This window comes from Panthera tigris, chromosome D1, assembly GCF_018350195.1.
Source record: "Panthera tigris isolate Pti1 chromosome D1, P.tigris_Pti1_mat1.1, whole genome shotgun sequence".
Lineage (NCBI taxonomy): Eukaryota > Metazoa > Chordata > Mammalia > Carnivora > Felidae > Panthera > Panthera tigris.
Window position 1 is genome coordinate 73,328,813 of NC_056669.1, and position 16,797 is coordinate 73,345,609.

The 16,797-nt window shown below is 43.5% G+C and overlaps 1 protein-coding gene across 1 annotated transcript in view; it reads right to left on the minus strand.

Annotated features, from left to right (window-relative positions):
* SERGEF (secretion regulating guanine nucleotide exchange factor) overlaps positions 1–16,797 on the minus strand; it is a 233,742-nt gene that overhangs the window by 65,724 nt on the left and 151,221 nt on the right.

Here is a 16,797-nt window from a genome sequence, read left to right on the forward strand (position 1 = left end):
CTGAGAGTCTAACGAGCACTTGCTATCATGCTGGACCCTTTGTGATCTCCTCTGAGCTGTGTGACAACCTTATGAGGCAGGTGCTATGGTTCCCATTTTATAGATGAGGACACTGAGCCTCGGGGTGGTGAGAGGACTTACCCAGGGTCATTCAGCTTATTAAGTGGTGATGCTGGGAACAGAACCCAGGTCAGTCTGGCTCCAGAACTCATGCTCTTTCAAACACACATGCCTGCTACCTTTCAAAGAAAGAAGGCGAGCTTCCCTTTAAGCCTCGTGAATGATGAAAGCAATAGTGCTATCCAATTTACCTTTATGGCTCTGGGAAGGATGCAGCAAAGAAGCCATTTGAATGATTCACTCCTTTGACTGACAAGACTTCTCTTGGCTATAGCTCTGGCAGCTGCTAAATCTGCTCTACCACCCCACCCCCTCCTGCTGGCTCAGGGAAGTAGAATTATTTATATAAGAATTTCAGTGGCCTCCTGCCTCAAGCATGATTATCAGAGACTTTTAAGTGATAAGAATGCCATAAATCATATAAAGGACAAGAGGGGTCAGGGTTGGGGAAGATAATAGGAGAGGATTTTCTGAAAAGCAGGGCAGTTGGTACAAACATAACAGAATAACTCCCAAAGTTTACAAAAACATTTTCTTGGCGATTTCTTCATCCAATGCTGATAATACCCTGGGAGGTAAATGTTAGTCTCTCCATTTTATAGATGATGAAAACTTCATAGATGATGCAAAAGGTTAATGTCTAAGGTCCAAGGTCAGAGGCTGGTATAAGAATCTATGTCTCCTCATTCACATCCACAGCTTCCCCCAACCCACCCACTCATTAAAGTTGTGAAGACAGAAATCTGTGAGGTCTGTATGAGAAAATCCCTGTAGTCTCACTCCCCTGAATGACAAGACCAGGGAGGGTAATGTAGCTGTGTCAGGGCCAGAAAGAAGCAGTATAAAGTCTGAAACTCTAGGCTTTGGAATCAGAACATTTTTTCAAATCCTACCTTAGATATCTACTAACTGTGTGACCCTTAGCAAGTCACTTAATCTCTCTGCCTTGATTTCCTCACTTGTAAAATGCAGATAATAATAGTACCTATCTTACATTGCTGCCCTAACAATTAAATCAATCATCACTGTTGTCATCATGATCATCATGAAGGAAGGTGCCCAGCACCCTACCTGGCACAAAGGAGGTGCTCAATGAATAGTGTTCCCTCTCCATCACCAAGCTCCCGTACTTCCCAGGGCAGAAACTCCCACCCGTCATCTGCAGAACTGTTGAGAGGAGGTCTAGGGTTGGAAATTGGGAGAGCAGAGGGTGCTTCTTCCCAGGCAGCCGTTTTGGGCTGGCTGTGTTTTCTGGGGATAGTGAGCTGCTACACGAAGTCATGAATCATACTTTGTGTTATGTGCTTTCAGGTCACTCCCCAGAAATTAGCGACTCCGTCCTGGATTTTCCTCAAGGAGACACAGCCCTCACATGTATGGGCTCCTATTGAAGACCAAACCCTCACAATGGCTTTTTGACATCTAGGAAGAAAGTCTTAGGGATGGGGAGATCCCTGCAAAACAGGGCCAGGAAAGCCGTCTCTGCCCTGAGGGGGCAGGAATAATGACAGAATCGTCAGACTGATGCAACATTAACAAAGGCATGACAAAACCAACCCTAAAGCAGGGCCACTTGGCAGAAACACCTTCCGTATATATACATGAAGAAAAAACTACTTAGCTGGTTTTGCTTCACTAACCTTTCTCTACAGAAACTCCTTAACCTCTCTAAAGAGTTAAAAGTCTTCATCCCAATCTCCATCCTGGTAGTTCTATTTGGATGTTCCACAGGCATCGCACACTCTGTTATACTCAAAAATAAATTCATTACCTTGCCTAAAGTCTACTCTTTCCTCTTTCCATGTATTTCCCTTCTAAGTCAGTGATAGCACATCTACCCAGTCTCCCAAGCAGATAACCGGATACTATCCGTGATCGTGCCTGTTTTTTCCCCTTCCCATCTCAACCCTGTTCATACTGTGTCACTTAATCCCAATAAACTGAGCTTGGTTTCTCAAATGTCTTCTTACTTTCTATCTCAATTGCCATGACTTACTTCAGGTTATCATCTCCCCTCCCTTAAGGTAATACTCTGATTTCTTTACTCATCTCTCCACTTCCAGACTCTCTCCCCTTCAGTTCAGCCTCCCTCCTGACTCCAGAATGATTTAAAATACACGTTGGATGGGGCGCCTGGGTGGCTAGTTGGTTAAGTGTCTGAATCCTGATTTCAGCTCAGGTCATGATCTCTCAGTTCATGAGATCGAGCCCTGAGTCGGTCTTTGTGCTTTCAGCATGGAGCCTGCTTGGGATTCTCTCTCCTTCTCTGCCCCTCCACCCCCCTTTCAAATAAATAACTTAAAATACAAGTTGGACCATGTGACACTTTCATGTGGCAATTTGTACCTAATTATTCAATCAAACACAAATCTATTCTAGGTGCTGCTTGTGAAGATATTTTGTAGATGTGATTAACCTCTATTATCAGTTGACTTGATACAGAGGAGATTATTCTGGATAATCTGGATGGGCCTGACCCAATCAGGTGAAAGGCCTTAAGAAGAGAAATGGAGTTTCCCTGAGGATGAGATTCTGTCTACTGACTTAGCATGAGCCTGCCTACCCTGAAGGTTTGCCCTATGGGTTTCAGACTTCCTTCAGCATGCTCCACAGTCCTATAGGCTGATTCTTTGCATTAAATCTCTTAATATGTATCTCCTACTGGGTCTGTTTCTCTGGTTGAACCTGGGCTGATATACCCTGTCTCTGAAACAAAATTCTTACTTTGATAGAACCTATTAAAGTGGTAAAATTGATAGCTGGATCATTCCAAGTTTTGGCAAGGATGTGGGGCTACAGAGATCTTCCTGTGCTGCTTGGTATCATGTCTCAGGCATTAAGGTAGGTCCTTTACATATATTATCCCATTTAATTGTCGTAATAACTCTGAGCATTCTCATTTTCTTTATCCACACAATAGGCTCAGGGAGGTTGTAATTCACTCTAAGTAACACAGATAGAAAGTGGCAGAGCTGACATTTGAAACCTAGTAAGTTTCTTTCATGGACTTAGTGTCCCCCCAAAATCACATCGCATTCATTTGAGAATGATCTTAAAACAATACTTATTAAAACTGTGCTATTCTATTTTGCTTTTCATGCAAAATTATTACCTTTCTTTTCTAACCATATTGATACTTGTTACATCAGGAAATCTCTATAAATGCAAGGGAGGGGAATCAGATTATTATCTTTATTTATATAGTTGTTCAATTACAGTCCTTGGAGGGCATGCAAATTACTTAAAGTCACAAAGAATACAAGATTAACAAAAGCATCAGAACAGTCTAAAGAGCCAGATTAAAAAGACATCTTCTCTAGGGGACAAGCAGTCCTGGGTTTACAAGGTGCCATAGTTTCAAATACTCCCTTCTGAGAACACATGGTTTGAAGCATAGGGTTCTGGGCTGAGTGGTGGTAGATTGACTTACTCAATCAGCCTGGGCCTCTCCTCTGGCTGGCTCACTACTGGAACCTATCTATCACTGCCCCTTCCAAGACTCAAGTATTTCATTCACAGATGAGGAGTAGAATAGAGCCTCTGGGATCCTTGCTGGCTCCAACCCACTTCAGTTCTATAAACGCACCATTCCCAAGTACACTAGCACCTTGCGGGCTCTCTCTGGACAGACGTTATTCTGCAGTGTGGCCACACAGATGCGGTGCTATGACCTGAGATACTCAAAACCACATCCCCACCCCTGCCCACAAATGTTCTCACGAGACCCCTTTACTTTCTGTCTTCAGGACAGGTCCACTACCTGTCCCATTGACAGTTTAAAGGCAACATAGCCACCAAATTTGTCTTCTCCCCTCTGTCCACATCTCCACAGCCATGGCTGGCTCCCTGGCCTTGACCTCACTGCAGGCTGGCTAGGAAACATCTAGGCAGTCAACATCCAAGACTCACAACTTCTACCATTAAGCCCACTCTTACATTTATACCTAGTTAAATGTTACTTTGTTGGCTTCAGCTCACATTTCCACTCTTGTTTTGTTTCTGATTTTGTCACTCTTTGCACATAGAAACCCTCCCAGTTTTCTGATATCTCAGAAAGTAGAACATTCTTTTTCTCTGCCTTTGTGAGGACAGTCTGAGGCTGGAGACTTTGGCAGCTACAAGAGATCTCTTTACAGCTCTTATCAATCTACTACTAATACTTTGGGAGAATATCACTTGCTAATTATGAATCTACCACTTTAGATACCCAGCCCCTTATAGTGCAGGGCACCTGCAGGGCACTTGCTCTCCTTGAGCAAGTTACTTAACCTCTCTGTGCCTTAGTATCCCCATCTGTGAAATAAGCATCACAGTACCTACCTTATATTTCATGTAAAGAATCAATTAATAATGCACATAAAATGTATAAAATCATACATGGTCCATGGTAAGGGCCAATAATGTCAGTTATTACTGCTATTATGGTCAGTAAATATTGGAGAGATGGTAATTTACTGTGTTGGCTTATTTTTTTTTTCCCCTTACTTTCCCCAAACCCCAAACTTGAGTTATTGAAGTCTTTACCTTCTTCTTTTTTTTTTTTTTTTAACTGCAATTGAGTTCATATAGCAACCCCTGAGAGAGCCTCAAACTTGGGGAATAAAAGGAAACAGGTCTAATTTCTGTCTTATACCAGGCTGCACGAACTGAAAGCCTGTAAGCTGCTGCAGGGGGTGGAAATGGAGGACACGATGTGTCTAGTGTGGACAAGCAACAGGAATTACCCAGAAATGAGCCAAGTCAAGGGCCCCCATGCCATGGCTGCCAAGTCACAGTGACAAGGGTGGGGCCTTTGGAGCTCACCTCAAATGTTGCTGATGCTCTGTCTCCAACTCCAAAGAGGTGTGGTGACACCAGCTGGAGTCATGACTAGGGGGCTGTCATCCTGGGTTTAGCCTCTGACTTGCTGTGTGACTTAGGGCAAATCATTTCCTCACTTAGGGCTTCATTTCCTCTTTTGTGGAGATTAGACCATTTCTAAAGTCTCCTCTAAAGTATGTGGTTCTGTGACCCCAGGCCTCTCCTGAGATTACAGCAGCTAAAATTCTGCTCTCCTCCCTCAGGAAGGCAGGCACCTCCCACAGTAGAAGCTCATAACCCTCTGGCCATCCACTTCATTTGGCAAAATTAAGTTTTTATTTAATTATTTATTTAAAAATTTTTTTTACATTTATTTATTTTTGAGAGACAGAGTGAGACAAAGTGAGAGTGGGGAAGGGGCAGAGATAGAGGGAGACACAGGATCGGAAGCGGACTCCAGGCTTTGAGCTGTCAGCACAGAATCTGACGCGGCGCTTGAACCCATAGACCGTGAGATCATGACCTGAGCCGAAGTCAGATGCTCAACCGACTGAGCCACCCAGGCGCCCCCAAATTAAGTTTTTAAAATGCATTTGTTCAATAATCCCTATCGTTTTACTCGGGGTTTGTTGTTGTTGTTTGCCTTCTGCTCTGTGATGCTATTTGTTGAATATTTTACTAGTCCGTTCCCAATTGATGGCAGTAAATTCTCTTCATATGCAGAAGTTATCTAAGTGGTGCTGCCTGAATAAAATGATACAAAACTCACAAAACCCACCATCACAAAGCTCACAGTGCTGAGGCTTCAGCTCTGGGTGGCTTACCTTCCATCAGCTCACAGCCTGCCTTTCAGTTTCTGGGCCACTCGGGGGCCAATTCCTCTGCCCTTTGCAGCTGTGGGCTACAAAAACTAGCTAGGAATCCCACTGATCAGGGAAGATCGAGCCCAGTCTTTTATCTCTACTCCTTTCCAAAGCCCCATTCAACTGACTGGAATGAACTAAAGAAAGTATAAATCCACAAGGAAAGGGCAATAGAAGGGGAGACAACAGCAGACAAGATAGTGCAACACATTTCAGAGGAAGAACAGACAGAGGAGGTAACTGACCTCTCAGAGTGGATGGAGGAGGCTGAAGCCCAGTGCAGGTTGAAGGGGACAGTAAAAATGGAACCCACTTTTTTGACAAAACTCTAGAAAGCCTCATGGACGAGAGGTATCAAGTGCCTTTGAAAGTGGGGTACAGGCAGAGCTGAAATCGGAGGGACTGGATGAAAGCACACGTATGGGACAGTTAGGTTCTCAGATTCTTCCCAATGCACACAACCAGGAAACCTACCTCCTGTCATCCCTAAGGGAACACTAGATATTTATTCTCTGGAGAAACTGACCCAGGGAGGTCCTGGACTCAGGAAACAGCAGATGCACTGAAGTGTAGGAGCGAGGATAAGGATGAGACAAATGGTTTCAGTGACAGTCTGTATATGAGTGATGGGACCCAGGTCTCCTTCCTCCATCCTGTTCTAGAAAGTCAACAACCAGGCATATATACTCCCAAGGCAAGAGATTAGAAAAAAATCCCATAAATACTATCTCTGGAGGTCTATAACTGAAAAAGCTTCCCTCACTCCTCTGTCCTACATTTTACAGGGAAGTCTACCAGTCAATGAGCCCTCCTTATGCACACAGAGCCTCACTTAGTGTCTCACTTTCCAATACGAACAGCCAAAGATCACCAAGCTTTTACAGAGGAAAACCTCTATTTAAACAGTCAGGGTCTCAGTACAAGACGGGCTCCACATCAAAGGAGTAGCAGGGAAGCATTTTATAAAGGAACCATTCTCAGAGCCAGGGACAATGTTTAGGGAAACCAAGAGGGATAGTTTAGTGCCCCAGGACCACTAGGTAAAGCTAGCATTTTACCACCTCTCAGCCAGTAAAGGCAAGGGAAGGTTGTGGTTAGCAGAACCAGAGAGGGTAGAGTCATGGAGAGGGACGCGAGGTGGCAGGAGCTGTGGTAACCAAGCAGGGATCCAAGCTGGTAAAATAAATACCCTAACCTCATCTTTTTCCAGTCCTCAGATCTCCTGCCATGCCTCTCATTGGCCAAATCTTACCAAAAGTCAGAGGGCAAGGAAGCCTGCTGATGCAGGCCACGGAGATCAGCCTCTGGGAGGCACCCAGAGGGGTGCAGAGAGCATATCTGCTGGGCAACAAGCAACCTCCGGCACAGACTCCAACGGGTAAGACAAAACCCAAACAAAGAAACAGAAAAGAAAAAAGTGGAAGAAACAGAGACAAGGCAGACAGCAAAAGAAAACATTTTTAAAACTCCACAATAAAATCCATCGAGAAATAATAGATGACAAGGCTACAATATGATCAATAATAGAAAATTATTTTTTAAAAAGAGGATTAAAGAAGAAGAAAGAACCCCTAGAAATTAAAAATGATAGCCTAAGGGAGCCTGGGTGGCACAGTTGGTTAGGCTCTGACTCTGGATTTGGGCTCAGGTGATGATCTTGCGGTTTCCTGAGTTCGAGTCTCATGTGGGGTTCTGTGCTGACAGTGTGGAACCTGCTTGGGATTCTCTCTCTCCCTCTCTCTCTGCCCCTCCCCTGCTCGTGTTCTCTCTCTTTTCTCTCAAAATAAATAAATAAACATTTTTTTAAATGATAGCCAAAAAAAATTCCATTACAAAGGTTAGAAAATCAACTTAAGGAAATTTCCCTGAAAGTGATCAATAGTAAAAAGATGTCCAAGAAGAAAGAAAAACTGAGAAAATTAGAAGATAAGTCCAGGAGATTCGACACACATCTAAGAAGTCCCAGAAAATGAGAACCGAGACAAATAAAAACAAAAATTACCAAAAACTATTTCAAGAAAAATTTCTCAGAACAAAAGGGCACAAATATCCCATTGAGAGAGTTCAATGAGTACCAGGACAATGAATAAAAGAACACCCACACCAAGGTACATCATCATAAATTGTTTTTTAATGTTTATTTATTTATTTTTGAGGGAGAGAGAACACAAGCAGGGGAAGGGCAGAGAGAGAGAGGGAGACACAGAATCCGAAGCAGGCTCCAGGCTCCAAGCTCTAAGCACAGAGCCTGACACGGGGCTTCAACTCACATACCGCGAGATCATGACCTGAGCCGAAATCGGACACTCAATCAACTGAGCCACCTAGTCACCTCCATCATCATAAAATTTCAAAACAGTGAAGAGAAAGAGAAGCTCCTGAAAGTTTCAAAGGTGGCGGGGGGCGGGGGGGGAGGGTGTGTGTGTGGTGTGTGTGACATACAAAGGAACAGAAATTAGAAAAAACAGACTTCTCAATAGTAACATTCAAAGCTAGAGGACAATGGAAAAAAACCTCCACAAATCAGAAGGAAAAGGATTTCCAACCTAGTATCCTACACACAGCTAAACTGTCAATCAAGTGTGAAAACAGAGTACATGTATTTTCAGAAATTCAAGGGATCAAAAATTTTATCTCCAACTATTCTTTCTCAGGAAGCTACTGGAACATGTGCTCCACTAAAATAAGAGAACGATCTAAAGAAAGAGGAAGACAGGGAGTTGAAAGAGGGTTTATGACAGGACAGCAGTAAACAGAAATCACAGGATAACCCCCTGTATAGGCTTGGGGTGGGGACACTGCTAACAGAGTTGATGTACTTGACCCTATGGAAAAGAGTATCAAGAGGTGAAGAGGTGTTTTACAGGTGTTTTGGGGGGCATTTGGGAAAAATTAGTGGTTAGTAGAGAGAATAGCAAACAAAGGAAGAGGGAAAAAAACAGGCAATTTTACCCCAGAAAAAGAGTATACAGCACAGAAGCTATGTCGTGATGTATTACTTGGCTCAGCAGTGACAGAGTCACACTGGTCATAATAACGGACTAATGATTTCAGTACAGTTGGGAGGATGGAGGGAGAGGAAATGGAAGAGGTGGAGTAAGATAATTAATTTTTTATTTATATTAGGAAAATCAAGGGATAAAATTTGCCTTATTTAAAATTAAAATATCTTGGGGCACATGGGTGCCTCAGTCAATTAGGCATCCGACTTCGGTTTAGGTCATGATCTCACAGTTTGTGAGTTCAAGCCCTACCCCGGGCTTTGCACTGACAGTGCGGAGCCTGCTTGGGATGCTCTCTCTCTCTCTCTCTCTCTCTCTGTCCCTCCCCCATGGTCTCGCTCTCTCTCAAGATAAATAAACTTAAAAAAAAACAACTTAAAAATAAAAAAAAATTAAATGAGATTAAATTAAAATATCTTAAGTAAGCATTTGATTTGGAAAAACAGAGGTATAAATACCTGAAAAGAATTCAAAATGTCTGTCTCTGGGAATGGGTCTCGGGATGGGAAAAGCTGAGGCAGAAACTGCCATTTTTTTAAGCCTTTTATTATTTTACTTTTTAACACACACACACACACACAATGTATACACACACACACTATACACACACACACACACACACACACAATACACAATACACAATACACACACACACACACACACACACACACACTATTCGGCTACAAACAAGCGGTAATCTAGTAAAAAAGCACATGCTCCAGAGTCAGATAATCTAGTTCAAATAGTCCCACCAAATGTCAGTTTTAAAATCTTACAAGATGTTTACTTTTCTAAGCTTCATCTGTGAAACAGGATTGTGTGTTACAGTGTAAGTGTATATAAGATACAAGCACAGGAGTATGCAGGAGAGTGCGTAAGAGCTTTGTGAGACAGCGTATGTAAGAGCTTAGTCTGGCTCCTGCTACATATGTGGTAAATTCCCTGAGAAGGAAGGATATCACTGGCACATGTGATGGTCACATCACCCTGGTTCTGCTTCAGGAATGAAGACCGAACCCTCTATGCTTCAACACACACCCAACAAGACGATAAGCAGGGACCATGACCTGTGTCCTCGAGCCCCAGTCACAGGGCCCAGCTTTACAAAGCGTACACAGGAAGAGTATTTTCACTAGTATATGTCTGTGGCATTGGCTTAAGAAGAGAGGAGCAAGATGACAAAGAGGGCCATATGGGAAGCAAGGCGAAATACCAGAAAGAGCCCTGAAGTGAGTCAGAAACAAACATGCTGAGCACCTACTCTGTGCCAAGAGCTTTTCCAGAAACCACACAATTCACTCCAGTGACAAGCATTTACAGAAGCTATTATCTTGATCTTCAAAGATGAAGAACCCACAGTTCAGAGAGGGTGGCAACTTACCCCTGGTCACACAGATATTAAGGAGCAGAGGTGGAATTGGAACCCATGGCTTCCTAACTCCAACACCTCAGGCTCCTTACGCTATCTTACGGTGCCTGGGGCAAATCTGGCAACCTTTCTAAGACTCCCTGTCCTCACCTGCATGATAGGGACTGAACCTCCCCCTAAAAAACCTCCAAGCAGCTGCAAGAATGAAAACAGGTGAATTGGAGACCTTTGGGCACTGTGAGCCATGAACACACATAAGAGTCACTCACGTCTGCACACATGCCACACGAGGGCTATGCTGTGAGCTTCCTGTCCGTCAGCCTCTTGGCTACGAAAGGAAAAGGACTAGCCACAAGCTGGGCCTAGAGTTGCACCTAAGATAGGGCAGAGTCTGGGCCAAGGAGTCTGATGGGGATCTTGGAGCCACAACACCCGGTCAGAGCAATCAGACATTCAGCGTGCTAAGGGCCAGAAGGTCAGCAGCATCTTTCTTATTTCAAGAAGAGAAGCACAAGCTTATTGAATTAATATCTTACAAAGCCACAAAATCAAACCCATTGCCATTCCTCTATGATTCCTCTGTTGAAGTATATAGAAAATCAATCAAAGAAAGAGGGGAAAAAACAGGCAATTTTAACCCAGGGAAAGAGAAAGTATAGCACAGGAGCTGTATCATGATACATTACTGCTACCGTGCAAGATGAAGTCCCAGCTCCTTGGCTTGTCATTCAAGGCCTCTGTGACCAGGCTGCAGATATCCTGCAGCCTTGTCTCCCACTGCTCTCTGTTCCCTTCCTGATCCCTTCTTTTCCCTTAATTTGCGATGACTTTTCCATGCTCTTGTTCATGCTGATCCCATTCACTGGAACGCCTTTCTCCTCCTACTCATCCTTTAAGACCCACCCACCTTAAACATGATCTCTTCTGAGAAGCGTTCACTTAACGCCATGTTAGGGGCAAGGTGTGAATTTACAGAAGAACAAAACCCAGAAAGTGTCAGAGCTGGAACAGACCTTGAAGATTCTCTTACACAACTCTCTTCTTTTATCCATAAAGGAGGCCCAGAGAAGGAAAGTGGCCTGCCCAAGGTGACAGGAGCTAGTCTTGCACTCAGGTCCCTTGGCCCAGGCCTCTTAATGAATCAATAAATCCATGAATGGCCAAAAGGGCAAACAGAGCATTGCTGAAGCCCTGCCCAGAGAGAGTACTTTGGAATGAATAGTCACAGCTATTCTGCATTAAGGGCTTTAGGTGTATCCACGAGGAAGAGGGAGGAAGAGACCAGCGGAGCAGGGACAGCAGCCATGGGGTAGGTGGTATTTAGGACACAAGGGTAAGCCAAGCCCTGTGGGTGCTAAGGGGCAACACTGTGAGTTGAGTCTAAGCGTTCATAGTGCCACCCAGGCTCAGGAAGCCCGTTCCTAAGGAAGGACAGAGTGGGCTCATGTGCCTGACTTCTTGGTCATTGTCAAAGTTGCCCCATGCTGCACGTGTCCCCTAGGTGCAATGCTCTGAGGACAGACAACGGAACGGGCTGGTCTCTGTCCCTGCAGACAAGTACTACCAGCACTAGCTCTGCTGTTGCTTCTTCCTGGCTTCCAAAGTCACCTGCACACTATAAGATTGGTTGGTGCTGCCTGATATGCTAATTAAGCCAAAGCCTGACCCCTGCAGGAAGGTAAAAAGATGAGTGAAAAGTGCAGACCTCCGTGAAGTCAACAAATGTCAGTCTGAATCCTGGGCTCCACCTCCCTGGGTCTACAGTTTCCCATCTGAAACATAGGGACAATTCTCATCTGCCTACTTTCTATCTTGCATGATGATGACAAAGTGAAATGATATATGCAAAATGCTCAGAATGCTGCCAGCATGTAGTAGGTGCCCAACTACTGTCTCTTCTCTTTTCTCTGCAAAAAGGCATTATCTATTGTTTTAAAGCCTTTATCTTCTGCTATAATTGTTAGCTTCTGAAGTGTCTTCTTAAATAACCCATAATGGTTCCACACTGTCTGTACAATAAAGTCAATGCCACTCAGCATGCCACGGGAGACCTGGTCCTAGCTGACCCTCAGCTGTCCTGATGGTTGGCCACTTGTCCCCCAACCATGATTCACTCTTTAAAGCCTTCCTTCCCTTTGTTCATGTTGGTGTCTCAGCACACAAGGCTCTTTCTCTTCCTCTGCTCAAAACTACCTTCTTCTATGAGGATTCCCAGAATTAATCATTCCTTCCTCTTCACCTTTTCCTCTAGTTCTTATCACTCTCTGCTTGGGATTCATTCAGTATTAAGTACATATTATGTGCCAGACTTAATTCATAGGTTTCCTTCCCACTAAATGTGAGCTCCGTGAGGTAACAAGCATTGGCTGTATTCCTCCACAGCACCCAGAATGCCACGTGGCATATTGTCAGCCACCAGTAAGGGCCGAAGGCAAGGAACGAGGACAATCTGTGTGTAAGAATCAGTCAGTTTTTAACAGACATGTGAAGCACTCCCTGCATGCAAGGCAAGCAGTGACAATCTGGTCCATTATGGTTGGTACAACACATAAAAAGCACTCTGGCTACTATATAACCATCCTGTAGGGACTCCATTCGTACTGGTGGCAGAAAAGAGAAGGGAACCCTGCCAAAGTTAAGACTGTAGAAACAGTTCTGAGGACAGACTCTATGGCTTGGGCTAAGTGGTAGCAGTGGAAACAGACAAAAGTGGATGTTCTCAGGATACTTTTAGAGGGAAAGTCAGCAAGACTCCTAAGGGATTAGATGTGAGGCTGAATAAGGAAAGAAGAGGAATCCACGTGGACTCCTAGATTTTTGGGTTAAGTGACTGGCTTGATGGTAATGCCAAATATTGAGAAAAAGATCCAGTAGCGTGGGTCTTGAAAAAGACAAAAGTTCTATTCTGGGCACGTTAAATTGGAGATACTGTTTTAAAACTGATGTGGAGATGTCAAAGGGCAACCTGGATATATAATTTGGTGCTCAGAGGAGAGGTCAGAGCTGAACATAAAAATTGGGAAGTCATCAGCATACAAAAAGTTTTTAAAGCCATGGGACTGGATGAAGTTGACTGGAAAACCTGCAGAGAGAGAAGAGAAGGGGGACTAACACAGAGCCCCGGAGTGCTCAGACCTTCAGGATTCAGGCAGAGAAGGGGGGAAGCCCATGGAGGAGACTAAGGAGAAGCAGCCGCCAATGAAACAGAAGGAACCAGGAGGGCAGGGTATCGTGGACGCCGAGAAAAGTAACTGTTTCAGGAAGGAAGATGAGTAAGTTCCAGGGGTCTGTGGTACAACATTGAGCCTACAGTTAACGATAGTATATTGTACACTTAAAAATCTATTATGAGAGTGACCTCAAATTAAATGTTTGTACCGCAATAACATTTTTAAAATGAATTGATTAATTTTTTTTAAAAAGATGTGCAACGTAATTTATAGACATGAGGACAGACTGGAGTGGTACAGCAGACTTTAGAAACATTTCTCTCATGGAGGTCGTCAGGCCCAGAGAGGGATAGTGACTGGCCAGGATCACACAGGGAGCTGGTGGCAGGCAAAGTGGGACTAGACCATCCATTGCAGAAGGCTGCTCTGGCTCACTCTACCTCTTTGTAATTTCTACCTTGAGCTCACCACCTTTGCCAGGCTCCAAACCCATGAGTATTTGTAAACAAGTACACTGGGTCACAACTGTAGTTTCTGCTACTATAAGCAACATTAGAAGGACTAGAGCATTGTGCTAAAATGTGGCAATCATTCTTGTGCCCAAAAAGGCTGGCATGAGAGATTGAGTAATTTAGCAAGTATGTGAGCCTCTTTGACAGCCTGGCACCCTCACCTGTGGTCTCCTATAGACTGACTCCTGTGGACTGATACAAACTCTGCCTCTTTAGGATTAATAGCAAAAAAATCACCTTTATTGAAAGCTAACAAGCACACCTTGTGATGTGAGGCCATGCCTTGGAAAACAAATGACTGAACAGAAACGTCATTTAAACAATAATCAACGATCTGTAAAAACATCTCTGTACTAATGGTGAAACATCTCTCTTGAATGCCAAAAGTCTTATCACATTTCTGGCCTGGTAAAGAAGAAAATGCAGGGCTTGGAGCAGCCAGGTGTGAGAGTGGCAATGACTATACCTCACTCCGGAGCTGAGGGAAGACCAACTTAGGACATATGCTGACAAACCATGGAACCAAGGGGCTGCTCTGCCTCAGCAAACAGCCCAGGAGGTCACAGCCATCTAAGCAAGCACCTTGAGAACCAGCTACCAGCTTCAGATTGAGCAGCATGAGCTAGACCCAAGGTCTAGCGCCAGCTTTACCACTGACTAGCTGGCAATCTCGGGTAAGTCACTGCCTCTCATTAGGCCTTAGGGTTACTCTGGGAGCAATGGGACCCAGGAAGGCAGCCAAAGAAAGGGAATTCAATAAATAGTGTTGAGACACTATTGGGTAGCCATCTGGAAAAATAATGAAGTTGAATCCACACTTGACATTGTGTACCAAGATAAATTCCAAATGGATCAAAGACCTACAAGTTAAAAAAAAACAAACAAACAAACATAAAAAGTACTAGAATCAGGTGCCTGACTGGCTCAGTCAGTTGAGTGTCTGACTTCAACTCAGGTCACAATCTCACGGTTCATGGGTTCAGGCCCTGCATCAGGCTCTTGGTGATAGCTTGGAGCTTGGAGCCTGCTTCGGATTCTATGTCTCCCTCTCTCTCTGCCCCTCCCATGCCCACACTCTGTCTCTCTCTCAAAAATAAATAAACATTAAAAAAAATTTGGGGGGGGGGCACCTGGGTGGCTCAGTCAGTTAAGCATCTGACTTCAGTTCAGGTCATGATCTCATGGCTTGTGAGTTCAAGCCCCGTGTCAGGCTCCGTGCTGACAGCTCAGAGTCTGGAGTCTGCTTCGGATTCCATGTCCCTCTCTCGCTCTGCCCCTCCCTCACTCATGCTATGTCTCTGTCTCTCTCTCTCTCTCTCAAGAATAAATAAAACATTAAAAAAAATTTTTTTTTTAATTTTTTTTAAAGTACTAGAGTAGAATATGAGAAGTTCCTTTATACTCTAGAGTGCAGAGGGCTTCTCTAACTCAGAATCCAGAAGCCAAATAGGAAAAGATTGATAAATGTCAGCTACAGAGAAAGAAAAAGTTGCATGGCAAAAACAACACAAAATAAACAAAAATACCAAAGCAGAAACAAAAAAGAAGCTAAGAAAATATATTTGCAGTCTGAACTCCCAAAGGCCTAACCTCTGTAGTACATAAAAAGTCCTAGAAATTTATTATAAAAAGACCAATAATCTAACTGGAAAAAAAGGGCAAAGGACCCTGAAGCACAGGCAGTACAATGTCCTCCCAAAGTCCTAATTCCTGGAGCCTTGTGAGTGTTACATGTCAAAGGAGAACTGAGGTAGCAGATGAAATTAAATGTGCTAATTAGCTGCCCTCAAGATAGGGAGATTATGCTGGATTATCCAGGGCAGGAGAGGGGGCCTAATGGAATCATGAGGATTTTTAAATGTGGAAGAGAGTGGCAGAAAAGTCAGTGATATGATATGATACAGGAAAGATTCAACCAGCCACTGCTGGCTTTGAGATGGCAGGGGGCCACAGTCCAGAAATGCAGGCAGCCTCCAGAAGCTGGAAGAGGGAAGAAAATACTCCCTCTATACTCCAGAAGATAATGCAGCCTGTTCACACCCTGATTTTAGCCCCGTGAGACCCATTTCAGACTTCTGACCACAAACCCTATGACAATACATTTGTGTTGTTTTAAGCCACTAGTTTTCTGGTAATCTGTTATAGTAGCAATAAAAACTAATACAGGTATGGAGAAACCCTTCATAAAGAAGAAAATACAGGGGCACCTGGTGGCTCAGTCAGTTAAGTGTCCAACTTCGCTCCGGTCATGATGTCGCCGTTCATGGGTTTGAGCCCTGTGTCAGGGTCTGTGCTGACAGCTTGGAGCCTGGAGCCTGCTTTCAATTCTGTGTCTCCCTCTCTCTCTGCCCCTTTCCCACTTGCACTCTGTCTCTCTCTCTCAAAAATGAATAAACATTAAAAATAAATAAATAACATTTTTTTTTAAAAGAAGAAAATACAAATAGCTCCTAACTTTCAAAAAGGTGCTCAATCCTCATTCATGATATCCAAAACTAGAGGGATTAGAGAGGTCACAATCATCTTAAAGAAGAACAGAGTTGGAAGACTTAACAATACCAGATATTAGAATTTATTATAAAGCTGCAGTCAAGGTGGTATGGTACTAGCACACATATAGAAAAATAGACTAATGAAAGAGGAGTCCAAAAACAAATTTACACATATAGACTGTTTCTTGATTTACAACAAAGGAGTCTCTAAATTTCAACGGGGAAAGGGTAAACTTCAATAAATGGTTTTGGAGCAGTGTGTGTGTGTGTGTGTGTGTGTGTGTGTGTGTGTGTGTGTTTTAACTAATTCAAAATGGATTTTAAGCCTAAATGTAAAATGCAAAATAATAAAGTTTCAAGATGAACAGACAGAGAATATTTTCATTTCATGACCTTGGAGTAGACAAAAACGTTTTAATTTTTTTAATGTTTATTTATTTTTGAGAGAGAGAGACAGACAGACAGATGG